General features: G+C 61.4%; 2 non-coding genes across 2 annotated transcripts; both read right to left on the reverse strand.

The window, feature by feature from the left end:
- Positions 1-79: 79 nt before the first annotated feature.
- Positions 80-232, reverse strand: LOC142792728 (5.8S ribosomal RNA). Its single transcript, XR_012891163.1, has one exon. It is a non-coding gene; the product is annotated as a 5.8S ribosomal RNA (ribosomal RNA).
- A 1,719-nt stretch (positions 233-1,951) lies between these two features.
- Positions 1,952-3,766, reverse strand: LOC142792734 (small subunit ribosomal RNA). Its single transcript, XR_012891168.1, has one exon. It is a non-coding gene; the product is annotated as a small subunit ribosomal RNA (ribosomal RNA).
- Between the last annotated feature and the right edge of the window lie 8,734 nt (positions 3,767-12,500).

Below are 12,500 nucleotides of genomic sequence, written 5' to 3' on the forward strand. Positions count from 1 at the left end.
GTCCGTGTTGCCGACGCGGTCAAAACGAGTCGACGGCTCACGTTCCCTTGTGCGCCGAAGGCTCTCTTGATATGTGATCCGACCCTCAGACAGACGAAGCCAAGGGAAGACCCAAGGCCGCAATGTGCGTTCAAAGAATCAGTGCTCAGTGTGTCCTGCAATTCACACCAAGTCTCGCAGCTGGCTGCGTTCTTCATCGACCCGAGAACCGAGTGATCCACCGCTTAGAGTCGTGAAAAAGTGTTTGTTCAATTCCGTACAGTCAAAACCAAACGTTTCTGGCACTCGGCCAAACAGTGGCCAAGAAGGGCGCTTTTCAGCGCACGCTTGGACTCCAAAACTCTGCCGCGCCTTTTTCGGCTGCCGCAAATCGAGCAAACGGTGTGTTTCGGACGGCGTTTCGCTTTCGCTACTTGCGAGTGCTTTCGTGGTCCACCCCTCTATAAATACTCGGGAGGCGTCGAAGCCGGTTCTCCAAGCCGGACCCGTAGGTATCGTTGTGTGCTCGCTCTCATTGGCCCGCCTAACCAGAAAATGCCTGCGGTACACCCATTTGGATAAGAGTGCACGCAGATGCGGGCCTCGACGGCTACACATTTCCTCGGGCGGCCGCCTCCCGGCCTCCGTGGAGCGCGGGATGCACGGTCCCATCGACAAGCCTCTCCCGTTTTTACCGTGGCGTCGCGGTTCACCACGGCAGGCGGGTCGGTCTCCTCCGCATAAAAAGGGGGACCCCCGCTTTTTGTTCCACGAAATCGCACAAGCTTTTTTCGCATCCACGGTTTGCCACCGCACACCAAAATGCCGATCCGGCTGCCTACTTTAGCCAACAGGTGGAGCCAGGCGCGCCGTACTTGCGCGGCACTTCCCACGTCCACCGAAGTCGGTGCCAAGGACCACTTTCGGCGCCGGAGCCGCGTACGAGCCTACTCGAGGCGGAAGAACGAAGCCAGCAAGGGCCTGGCCGCAAGTGCGTTCAATTGTCGGGACGTCCAAGTCCCTCGTTCTTCCGTGCTTCCTCTTTCGGCAAGTCGTTGCGGCACCTTCCCAAAGCGCGCAGACCCGCTAATCGCGACGAGCGCGACGTGGCCGTGCCGCCTTTCCCTCGGCAGCAAGCAAAACGCCTGGCAACGTCGACGCTCCCCTAACCGCGATCTCGCACCGTGTTTCGTGTGGCGAATTCAAAAGCCGGCCGGCGCTGCTGCAACCATTACGGTCGGTACGCATACGCCGCGGAGGGCGGGACGGTCATCGGAGCGTGCGGTTCCTCCATCGAGTACTGCGCACCTCGGCCGTCGCATCGCCGTGCCATGACCGGCCGCGCGTCAACGCGAACCGGTGCCAGCGAGATCCCTCGCCTGCAAGAACCGACCGGCAGCCTCCGTCACCCGAGGACGCGGAGGCGCTTGCCGCGGACGGCGGGACGGTATGCACTGGTGCACAGCGGACCCGTCACATCGCCAGTTCCTTGACCGACCGCCGACGCTTGTGCCGTTCCTCTCGTACTTGGCAGTCGCCGCGCGATTGTCGGGTCTCGTTCTTGCACGCTCGAACGGTCGGGAGGGCACTCGGCTGGCGTTTCGGGAACGCGCAGCCTCGCCTTCTACCGACGTAACCACGACTCGCCGTTCGCGCTCCGCCGCTCCTGTTTACAGTACTAGGCGGTCCCGCAGCGGTCGGGTCGCGCATTTCGAGCGCTTCGAGCCACGGTGCAGTGGCGGGTCGAAAGCCGACCTATGAGTGCGTTGCGCCGTTTGTACCCGCGTCCGCCACCTGGCCGACCGTCCAAGGTCGCGGTGTTGGCGTCCGCTGGGCGCAACAATTTGTCACGGGGTGCCGCTCCACATTCAGGCAGCCCCGTGGGGAAAAGCCGACCCCGCGTCCAAACGGGGTCAGCGGCAGAAAGTGTCGGGCGCAGACGCAGCTGAGGCGCTCACCCTTCACAATCCGTTAATGATCCTTCCGCAGGTTCACCTACGGAAACCTTGTTACGACTTTTACTTCCTCTAAATGATCAAGTTTGGTCATCTTTCCAACAGACCGGCGCAACCGAAAGGCCGCGCCGGACATCGGTCCGAAGACCTCACTAAATCATTCAATCGGTAGTAGCGACGGGCGGTGTGTACAAAGGGCAGGGACGTAATCAACGCGAGCTTATGACTCGCGCTTACTGGGAATTCCTCGTTCAAGGGGAACAATTGCAAGCCCCTATCCCAATCACGAAAGAAGTTCCACGGGTTACCCAGTCTTTTCAGACAGGGATAAAGACACGCTGCTTCCTTCAGTGTAGCGCGCGTGCGGCCCCGGACATCTAAGGGCATCACAGACCTGTTATTGCTCTGTTTCGTGCGGCTAGGAGCCGCTTGTCCCTCTAAGAAGGTTGTAAGGTGCTGGGAACCCCGCACCTATTTAATAGGCTAGAGTCTCGTTCGTTATCGGAATTAACCAGACAAATCGCTCCACCAACTAAGAACGGCCATGCACCACCATCCACCGAATCAAGAAAGAGCTCTCAATCTGTCAATCCTCCCAGTGTCCGGGCCGGGTAAGTTTTCCCGTGTTGAGTCAAATTAAGCCGCAGGCTCCACTCCTGGTGGTGCCCTTCCGTCAATTCCTTTAAGTTTCAGCTTTGCAACCATACTTCCCCCGGAACCCAAATACTTTGGTTTCCCGGAAGCTGCCCGCCGAGTCATTTGAGTAACTCAGGCGGATCGCTGGTTGGCATCGTTTATGGTCAGAACTAGGGCGGTATCTGATCGCCTTCGAACCTCTGACTTTCGTTCTTGATCAATGAAAACATTCTTGGCAAATGCTTTCGCAGTAGTTCGTCTTGCGACGGTCCAAGAATTTCACCTCTAGCGCCGCAATACGAATGCCCCCGTCCGTCCCTCTTAATCATTACCTCGTATTCCAAAAACCAACAGAACAGAAACGAGGTCTTGTTCTATTATTCCATGCAAGTTTATTCAGGCGACTCGCCTGCGTTGAGCACTCTCATTTTTTCAAAGTAAAAGCACCGGCCATCTCGAGGCACACAATGAAGTGCACCAAGAAAGAACCGGCATGATGTTCAGTCCGAGCCGTCGCATCGGGTAGATGCACTACTCGTCTGGAACTGAGATCCAACTACGAGCTTTTTAACCGCAGCAGCTTTAGTATACGCTATTGGAGCTGGAATTACCGCGGCTGCTGGCACCAGACTTGCCCTCCAATTGATCCTCGTTAAAGGATTTAGAGTGTACTCATTTCAATTACGGGGCCTCAAAAGAGTCCCGTATTGTTATTTTTCGTCACTACCTCCCCGTGCCGGGAGTGGGTAATTTGCGCGCCTGCTGCCTTCCTTGGATGTGGTAGCCGTTTCTCAGGCTCCCTCTCCGGAATCGAACCCTGATTCTCCGTTACCCGTAACAACCATGGTAAGCAAGTAACCTACCATCGAAAGTTGATAAGGCAGACACTTGAAAGAAACGTCGCCGGCTCGTGGCCATGCGATCAGCACAAAGTTATCCAGAGTCACCACACAATACGGGCCGAAACCCGATCGATCTTGGTCTAATAAAAGCACCCGTTACCCAAAGGGCTCCAGGCTCACTGCATGTATTAGCTCTAGAATTGCCACAGTTATCCAAGTAGGAAGAAACGATCTAAGGAACCATAACTGATTTAATGAGCCATTCGCGGTTTCGCCTTATTTCGGCATGTACTTAGACATGCATGGCTTAATCTTTGAGACAAGCATATGATTACTGGCAGGATCAACCAGGTAATCGTTCGACTGCGCGTCCGTCCTCGCCTTCGGCGGGCCGGACGCAGTCTGTGTGCGGCGGAGGCCACCTTCAGGCGCCCCAACACGCTTATTTTGCACTCCGAGATGACGGCGTTCGAGCTCGCTACGGCACAACCTTCCCGAAAGACGAGTGGGAGCCGTGCGGCAAGAAGCACGTTCATGCTCGCTCTTTTTCGTTGCATCGACTCGGTCGCGCCGTGCGGGTTGCCCAAGCCCGCTGCACTGTCGGTGGACCGGCCGGAACTAGCAACGGAGCCGAGACTGCAAAGCCGCCAGACGACGGGTCACGCCCGCGTCTTCGGCGCTTTCGCATCTGAATCGCCCGAGGACGACACGGAACACACCTCGATATCGTGGTAAAACGGCACCGTCCGACAACCAGCCCCTAACGCATCAAGCGGATGAGGCTGCAGACGACTGCCGTGGATTCCCCTGGAGCAGACCCGAGGACACGCTTGACGAGGCCGAAGCCCGCCGCATATCAGACACCCGGTCGCTTTCGCGTACGCCGCTCACGAGAACCCCCACATAATAGCAGCGATAAGTACCCAGACCTCCTTGGGCACTAATACGAGCGTACTCGAGAAAATTTCACCGCGGGTGTGCCCCGAAACGTGTGGCACGTTGAGCGTGCCACAAGTCTACGTCGCTCTCAAACCCGCCGAGGTCGTAGAATTTGCGACCCTACTCACGAAATTCCCACCGAGGATACGGCCGCAAACGTACCGCACCTTGGGTAGGCCACGAGTTTGTGCAACACTACGCTGACGGCACAGCACCGAGGTCGTGCGCGCACGCACGGGAAAATTCCGCCGCGGTTTCTGCCGAAAACGTGAGGCACCACGACTCTCCGCAAGTTCGCGTCGACTGCGAAAGACCGAAGTCGTGAACGACGTGTCCGCTACTCGCCGCCGACACGCTGGACACCAAACGTACAACGACTCGACGGCGTCGTAGAGGCCCACGACGCGGTTTTCCTTAACGACGTCTCGGCGTGGCACCGACAGGTTAGAACGGCCGACCAACGTTCCCTGTCCGCCGTTCGGCTCAGTCGAAGGGCTCGGCGACTTCGGCAACGCTGCGAAGCCGCACGGTGACGCACGCCATGTCCCCATTTTTTTTTTTTTCTTTCTGCGTCTGCCGGGGTGCCCCTATAATAGCAGCGATAAGCACCCAGACCGCCGTGGGTCGCTCGCCCCGGCTGACGTGGTTTTTCGTACTCCTGCGGCGGTCGCCGTCAAGCACGTCCAAATACGCTACTTTCGTGAGCGCATTCACGCTCTTTCGCTTCGCCGGAGTGCCAGCACTCACTCTGCCAAAAACGGCGAACATCCGAGCGGCGGTTCCCACTTTTGCGTCGGCGTCGCAAACCCCGCCCCGGCAGACGAGGTTTGCCGTACTCGTGCGACGGTGGCCGGCGGGCACGTCGAAAGACGCCGATATCGTGCGCGAATTGGCGCACCTTGGCTTCACCGGAGTGCCGCCACTGACTCCTCCAAAAACGGCGAAGATCCGAGCGGCGCTTCCCACTTTCGCATCGGCGTCCCGAACTCCGCCCCGGCTGACGCGGTTTACCGTACTCGTGCGACGGTCGCCGGCGAGCACGTGGAAAGACGCCGATATCGTGCCCGAATCGGCTCCGTTCGGCTTCGCCGGAGTGCCAGCACTGGCTCGGCGAAAGACGACGAACATCCGAGCGACGGTTCTCACTATTGCGTACGCGTCGCAAACCCCGCCCCGGCAGACGCACTTTGCCGTACTCGTGCGACGGTCGCCGGCGAGCACGTAGAAAGACGCCGATATCGTGCCGGAATCGGCCCCGTTTGGCTTCGCCGGAGTGCCAGCACTCACTCGGCCACAAACGGCGAACATCCGAGCGGCGGTTCCCACTTAGCCGTCGGCGTCCCGAACTCCGCCCCGGCAGACGCGGTTGCCGAGCTCGTGCGACTAGCGACCGCGAAGCCGTCTCGCGACGCCGCTTTCGTGCGCGGCTCCCACTGCGACCTGGGTCACCCGAGGTCGACGAGCAAGAAAGAATGTCGAAAAAAAATTTTTTTTTTTTTGCGTCTGCCGGGGTGCCCCTATAATAGCAGCGATAAGCACCCAGACCGCCATGGGTCGCTCGCCCCGGCTGACGTGGTTTTTCGTTTTCCTGCGGTGGTCGTCGTCAAGCACGTCCAAACACGCCACTTTCGTGGGCGCATTCGCGCTCTTTCGCTTCGCCGGAGTGCCAGCACTCACTCTGCCAAAAACGGCGAACATCCTAGTGGCGGTTCCCACTTTTGCGTCGGCGTCGCCAACCCCGCCCCGGCATACGCGGTTTGCCGTACTCGTGCGGCGGTGGCCGGCGGGCACGTCGAAAGACACCGATATCGTGCGCGAGTCGATGCTTCTTGGTCTCGCAGGAGGGCCGCCACTCACTCCTGCAAAAACGGCGAAGATCCGAGCGGCGCTTCCCACTTTTTCGTCGGCATCGCAAACCTCGCCCCGGCAGACGCGCTTTGCCGTACTCGTGCGACGGTCGCCGGCGAGCACGTCGAAATACGCCGATATCGTGCCCGAATCAGCCCCGTTTCGCTTCGCCGGAGTGCCAGCACTCACTCGGCCAAAAACGGCGAACATCCGAGCAGCGGTACCCACTTAGCCGTCGGCATCCCGAACTCCGCGCCGGCTGACGCGGTTGCCGAGCTCGTGCGACTAGCGACCGCGAACGCGTCTCGCGACGCCGCTTTCGTGCGCGGCTCCCATTGCGACCTGGGTTACCCGAGCTCGACCAGCAAAAAAGAAGGTCGAAAAAAAATTTTTTTTTTCTGCGTCTGCCGGGGTGCCCCTATAATAGCAGCGATAAGCACCCAGACCGCCGTGGGTCGCTCGCCCCGGCTGACGTGGTTTTTCGTACTCCTGCAGCGGTCGCCGTCAAGCACGTCCAAATACGCCACTTTCGTGGGCGCTTTCGCGCTCTTTCGCGTCGCCGGTGTGCCAGCACTCACTCTGCCAAAAACGGCGAACATCCTAGTGGCGGTTCCCACTTTTGCGTCGGCGTCGCCAACCCCGCCCCGGCATACGCGGTTTGCCGTACTCGTGCGGCGGTGGCCGGCGGGCACGTCGAAAGACACCGATATCGTGCGCGAGTCGATGCTTCTTGGTCTCGCAGGAGGGCCGCCACTCACTCCTGCAAAAACGGCGAAGATCCGAGCGGCGCTTCCCACTTTTTCGTCGGCATCGCAAACCTCGCCCCGGCAGACGCGCTTTGCCGTACTCGTGCGACGGTCGCCGGCGAGCACGTCGAAATACGCCGATATCGTGCCCGAATCGGCCCCGTTTCGCTTCGCCGGAGTGCCAGCACTCACTCGGCCAAAAACGGCGAACATCCGAGCAGCGGTACCCACTTAGCCGTCGGCATCCCGAACTCCGCGCCGGCTGACGCGGTTGCCGAGCTCGTGCGACTAGCGACCGCGAACGCGTCTCGCGACGCCGCTTTCGTGCGCGGCTCCCATTGCGACCTGGGTTACCCGAGCTCGACCAGCAAAAAAGAAGGTCGAAAAAAAATTTTTTTTTTCTGCGTCTGCCGGGGTGCCCCTATAATAGCAGCGATAAGCACCCAGACCGCCGTGGGTCGCTCGCCCCGGCTGACGTGGTTTTTCGTACTCCTGCAGCGGTCGCCGTCAAGCACGTCCAAATACGCCACTTTCGTGGGCGCTTTCGCGCTCTTTCGCGTCGCCGGTGTGCCAGCACTCACTCTGCCAAAAACGGCCAACATCCGAGCGGCGGTTCCCACTTTTGCGTCGGCGTCGTAAACCCCGCCCCGGCAGACGCGGTTTGCCCTACTCGTTCGACGGTCGCCGGCGAGCGCGTCGAAAGACGCCGATATCGTGCGCTAATTGGCGCTCCTTGGCTTCTCCGGAGTGCCGCCACTCACTCCTCCAAAAACGGCGAAGATCCGAGCGGCGTTCTCCACTTTCGCATCGGCGTCCCGAACTCCGCCCGGGCTGACGCGGTTTACCGTACTCGTGCGACGGTCGCCGCCGGGCACGTCGAAAGACGCCGATATCGTGCCGTAATCGGCCCCGTTTGGCTTCGCCCGAGTGCCAGCACTCACTCGGCCAAAAACGGCGAACATCCGAGCAGCGTTTCCCACTTTCGCATCGGCGTCCCGAAGCCCGCCCCGGCAGACGCGGTTTGCCCTACTCGAGCGACGGTCGCCGGCGATCACGTCGAAAGGCGCCGAATTCGTGCACGAATCGATGCTTCTTGGTCTCGCAGGAGGGCCGCCACTCACTCCTGCAAAAACGGCGAAGATCCGAGTTGCGCTTCCCACTTTTTCGTCGGCGTCCCGAACTACGCCCCGGCTGACGCGGTTTACCGTACTCGTGCGACGGTCGCCGGCGGGCACTTCAAAATACGCCGATTTCGTGGGCGCATTCACGCTGTTTCGCTTCCCCGGAGTGCCAACACTCACTCTGCCGAAAGCGGCGATCATCCGAGCGGCGGTTCCCACTTTTGCGTCGGCTTCGCAAACGGCGCCCCGGCAGACGCGCTCGTGCGACGTACTCGTGCGACGGTCGCCGGCGAGCACGTCGAAAGACGCCGATATCGTGCTCGAATCGACCCCGTTTCGCTTCGCCGGAGTGCTGCCAGTCACGGCGCAGAAAACGGCGAACAAGTGTTTTTTTTTTTTTTTTCCTAGAATTTGTGTTATAGAAGGCACATTTGATATCGGACGATAATTTTCAACTTTATCACGCGCACCGATTTTCGTGTAGAGGTTTGCAAGTTTATGGGAATTTCTCCACTTGGAATAATGCGATTTAGTAGTACTACGAGAACTTCATGGATGTACTCAAGGGTACGGGGCAAGTCAGTTACGTCAACACCTGCAGATTTTTTACACTTCAAACTGAAAATTGTTGGTTGTGAGTCCTCGTGTGATATTAAAGGCCGATTCGCTAACACATAGAACAAAGAAAGAAAGGAAGAAAAAACGCCCGCGCTCGCTCAAGAAACCTGGGTTCGCAACAAGTGGCAACAACAAGCAACCGAGCGAGTGCGCCAAAACCCGTGGCGGCCGAACAAACGCGAAGTCCCAACCGCGTCAGCCGGGGCGGCACGGGACAGGAAAAATCACTTCAGCCGGGGCGGCGGGGCACCGAATAAACCTCGTCACCTCGTCGCAGGATAAAAGAGGAAACAAAAAGTCTAAACAGCGTCTGCTGGAGCGAATGCGTAATAAAACAACAACAACAACAAAAAAAAAACACCCGCGCTCAAGAAGTCTGCAATCCTCACAAAAGGCGACTGTGACCGAGCAGCGTCAGCCGGGGCCGTGCGGAAACGGAAAAACCGCGACTACCGGGGCGTCGAGGCACCGAAAAATCCACTTCAGCCGCGGCGAAAAAAAAAAACAAAAAGAAAGACGGAGGGGGGGGGGGGGGAACCACGTCTGCCGGGGCGAAGGAAAAAAAAAACGCGTCTGCCGGGGCGAGCCCGGGTGCGGCACCACCGGGAAAACTGTGGCAAACAGACATGGCGATCGAGTGAGTGGGCCGCCAGCCAGGCTCAGCCAAAAAGTGCAAAGTCCGAACTGCGTCAGCCGGGGCGGCAAAAACCGCGTCAGCCGGGGCGGCGCAAAAAACCGCGTCTGCCGGGGCGGCACGAAACCGCGTCAGCCGGGGCGGGGCGAAAACTGCGTCAGCCGGGGCGAAAAGAAAAAAAAAAACGCGTCTGCCGGGGCAAGCCCGGGTGCGGCACCACCGGGAAAACTGTGGCAAACAGACATGGCGATCGAGTGAGTGGGCCGCCAGCCAGGCACAGCCGAAAAGTGCAAAGTCCGAACCGTGTCAGCCGGGGCGACGCAAAAACCGCGTCAGCCGGGGCGGCGCGAAAACCGCGTCAGCCGGGGCGGCACGAAACCGCGTCAGCCGGGGCGGCGCGAAAACTGCGTCAGCCGGGGCGGCGCGAAAACCTCGTCAGCCGGGGCGAGCGAAAAGGGGGGGGGGGGGGGGAACCACGTCTGCCGGGGCGAAAGAAAAAAAAAACGCGTCTGCCGGGGCGAGCCCGGGTGCGGCACCACCGGGAAGACTGTGGCAAACAGACATGGCGATCGAGTGAGTGGGCCGCCAGCCAGGCTCAGCCCAAAAAGTGCCAAGTCCGAACTGCGTCAGCCGGGGCGGCAAAAACCGCGTCAGCCGGGGCGGCGCGAAAACCGCGTCTGCCGGGGCGGCGCGAAAACTGCGTCAGCCGGGGCGAGCCCGGGTGCGGCACCACCGGGAAAACTGTGGCTAACAGACATGGCGATCGAGTGAGTGGGCCACCAGCCAGGCTCAGCCAAAAAGTGCCAAGTCCGAACTGCGTCAGCCGGGGCGGCAAAAACCGCGTCAGCCGGGGCGGCGCGAAAACCGCGTCTGCCGGGGCGGCACGAAACCGCGTCAGCCGGGGCGGCGCGAAAACTGCGTCAGCCGGGGCGAGCCCGGGTGCGGCACCACCGGGAAAACTGTGGCAAACAGACATGGCGATCGAGTGAGTGGGCCGCCAGCCAGGCACAGCCGAAAAGTGCTAAGTCCGAACTGCGTCAGCCGGGGCGGCAAAAACCGCGTCAGCCGGGGCGGCGCAAAAAACCGCGTCTGCCGGGGCGGCACGAAACCGCGTCAGCCGGGGCGGCGCGAAAACTGCGTCAGCCGGGGCAAAAGAAAAAAAAAAACGCGTCTGCCGGGGCGAGCCCGGGTGCGGCACCACCGGGAAAACTGTGGCAAACAGACATGGCGATCGAGTGAGTGGGCCGCCAGCCAGGCACAGCCGAAAAGTGCTAAGTCCGAACTGCGTCTGCCGGGGCGGCACGAAACCGCGTCAGCCGGGGCGGCGCGAAAACCGCGTCTGCCGGGGCGGCACGAAACCGCGTCAGCCGGGGCGGCGCGAAAACTGCGTCAGCCGGGGCGAGCCCGGGTGCGGCACCACCGGGAAAACTGTGGCAAACAGACATGGCGATCGAGTGAGTGGGCCGCCAGCCAGGCACAGCCGAAAAGTGCTAAGTCCGAACTGCGTCTGCCGGGGCGGCACGAAACCGCGTCAGCCGGGGCGGCGCGAAAACCGCGTCTGCCGGGGCGGCACGAAACCGCGTCAGCCGGGGCGGCGCGAAAACTGCGTCAGCCGGGGCGAGCCCGGGTGCGGCACCACCGGGAAAACTGTGGCAAACAGACATGGCGATCGAGTGAGTGGGCCGCCAGCCAGGCACAGCCGAAAAGTGCAAAGTCCGAACCGTGTCAGCCGGGGCGACGCAAAAACCGCGTCAGCCGGGGCGGCGCGAAAACCGCGTCAGCCGGGGCGGCACGAAACCGCGTCAGCCGGGGCGGCGCGAAAACTGCGTCAGCCGGGGCGGCGCGAAAACCTCGTCAGCCGGGGCGAGCGAAAAGGGGGGGGGGGGAACCACGTCTGCCGGGGCGAAAGAAAAAAAAAACGCGTCTGCCGGGGCGAGCCCGGGTGCGGCACCACCGGGAAGACTGTGGCAAACAGACATGGCGATCGAGTGAGTGGGCCGCCAGCCAGGCTCAGCCCAAAAAGTGCCAAGTCCGAACTGCGTCAGCCGGGGCGGCAAAAACCGCGTCAGCCGGGGCGGCGCGAAAACCGCGTCTGCCGGGGCGGCGCGAAAACTGCGTCAGCCGGGGCGAGCCCGGGTGCGGCACCACCGGGAAAACTGTGGCTAACAGACATGGCGATCGAGTGAGTGGGCCACCAGCCAGGCTCAGCCAAAAAGTGCCAAGTCCGAACTGCGTCAGCCGGGGCGGCAAAAACCGCGTCAGCCGGGGCGGCGCAAAAAAACCGCGTCTGCCGGGGCGGCACGAAACCGCGTCAGCCGGGGCGGCGCGAAAACTGCGTCAGCCGGGGCGAAAGAAAAAAAAAACGCGTCTGCCGGGGCGAGCCCGGGTGCGGCACCACCGGGAAAACTGTGGCAAACAGACATGGCGATCGAGTGAGTGGGCCGCCAGCCAGGCACAGCCGAAAAGTGCTAAGTCCGAACTGCGTCTGCCGGGGCGGCACGAAACCGCGTCAGCCGGGGCGGCGCGAAAACCGCGTCTGCCGGGGCGGCACGAAACCGCGTCAGCCGGGGCGGCGCGAAAACTGCGTCAGCCGGGGCGAGCCCGGGTGCGGCACCACCGGGAAAACTGTGGCAAACAGACATGGCGATCGAGTGAGTGGGCCGCCAGCCAGGCACAGCCGAAAAGTGCTAAGTCCGAACTGCGTCTGCCGGGGCGGCACGAAACCGCGTCAGCCGGGGCGGCGCGAAAACCGCGTCTGCCGGGGCGGCACGAAACCGCGTCAGCCGGGGCGGCGCGAAAACTGCGTCAGCCGGGGCGAGCCCGGGTGCGGCACCACCGGGAAAACTGTGGCAAACAGACATGGCGATCGAGTGAGTGGGCCGCCAGCCAGGCACAGCCGAAAAGTGCTAAGTCCGAACTGCGTCTGCCGGGGCGGCACGAAACCGCGTCAGCCGGGGCGGCGCGAAAACCGCGTCTGCCGGGGCGGCACGAAACCGCGTCAGCCGGGGCGGCGCGAAAACTGCGTCAGCCGGGGCGAGCCCGGGTGCGGCACCACCGGGAAAACTGTGGCAAACAGACATGGCGATCGAGTGAGTGGGCCGCCAGCCAGGCACAGCCGAAAAGTGCTAAGTCCGAACTGCGTCTGCCGGGGCGGCACGAAACCGCGTCAGCCGGGGCGGCGC

The sequence above is a fragment of the Rhipicephalus microplus genome, unplaced genomic scaffold (genome assembly GCF_043290135.1).
Source record: "Rhipicephalus microplus isolate Deutch F79 unplaced genomic scaffold, USDA_Rmic scaffold_236, whole genome shotgun sequence".
Classification (NCBI taxonomy): domain Eukaryota; kingdom Metazoa; phylum Arthropoda; class Arachnida; order Ixodida; family Ixodidae; genus Rhipicephalus; species Rhipicephalus microplus.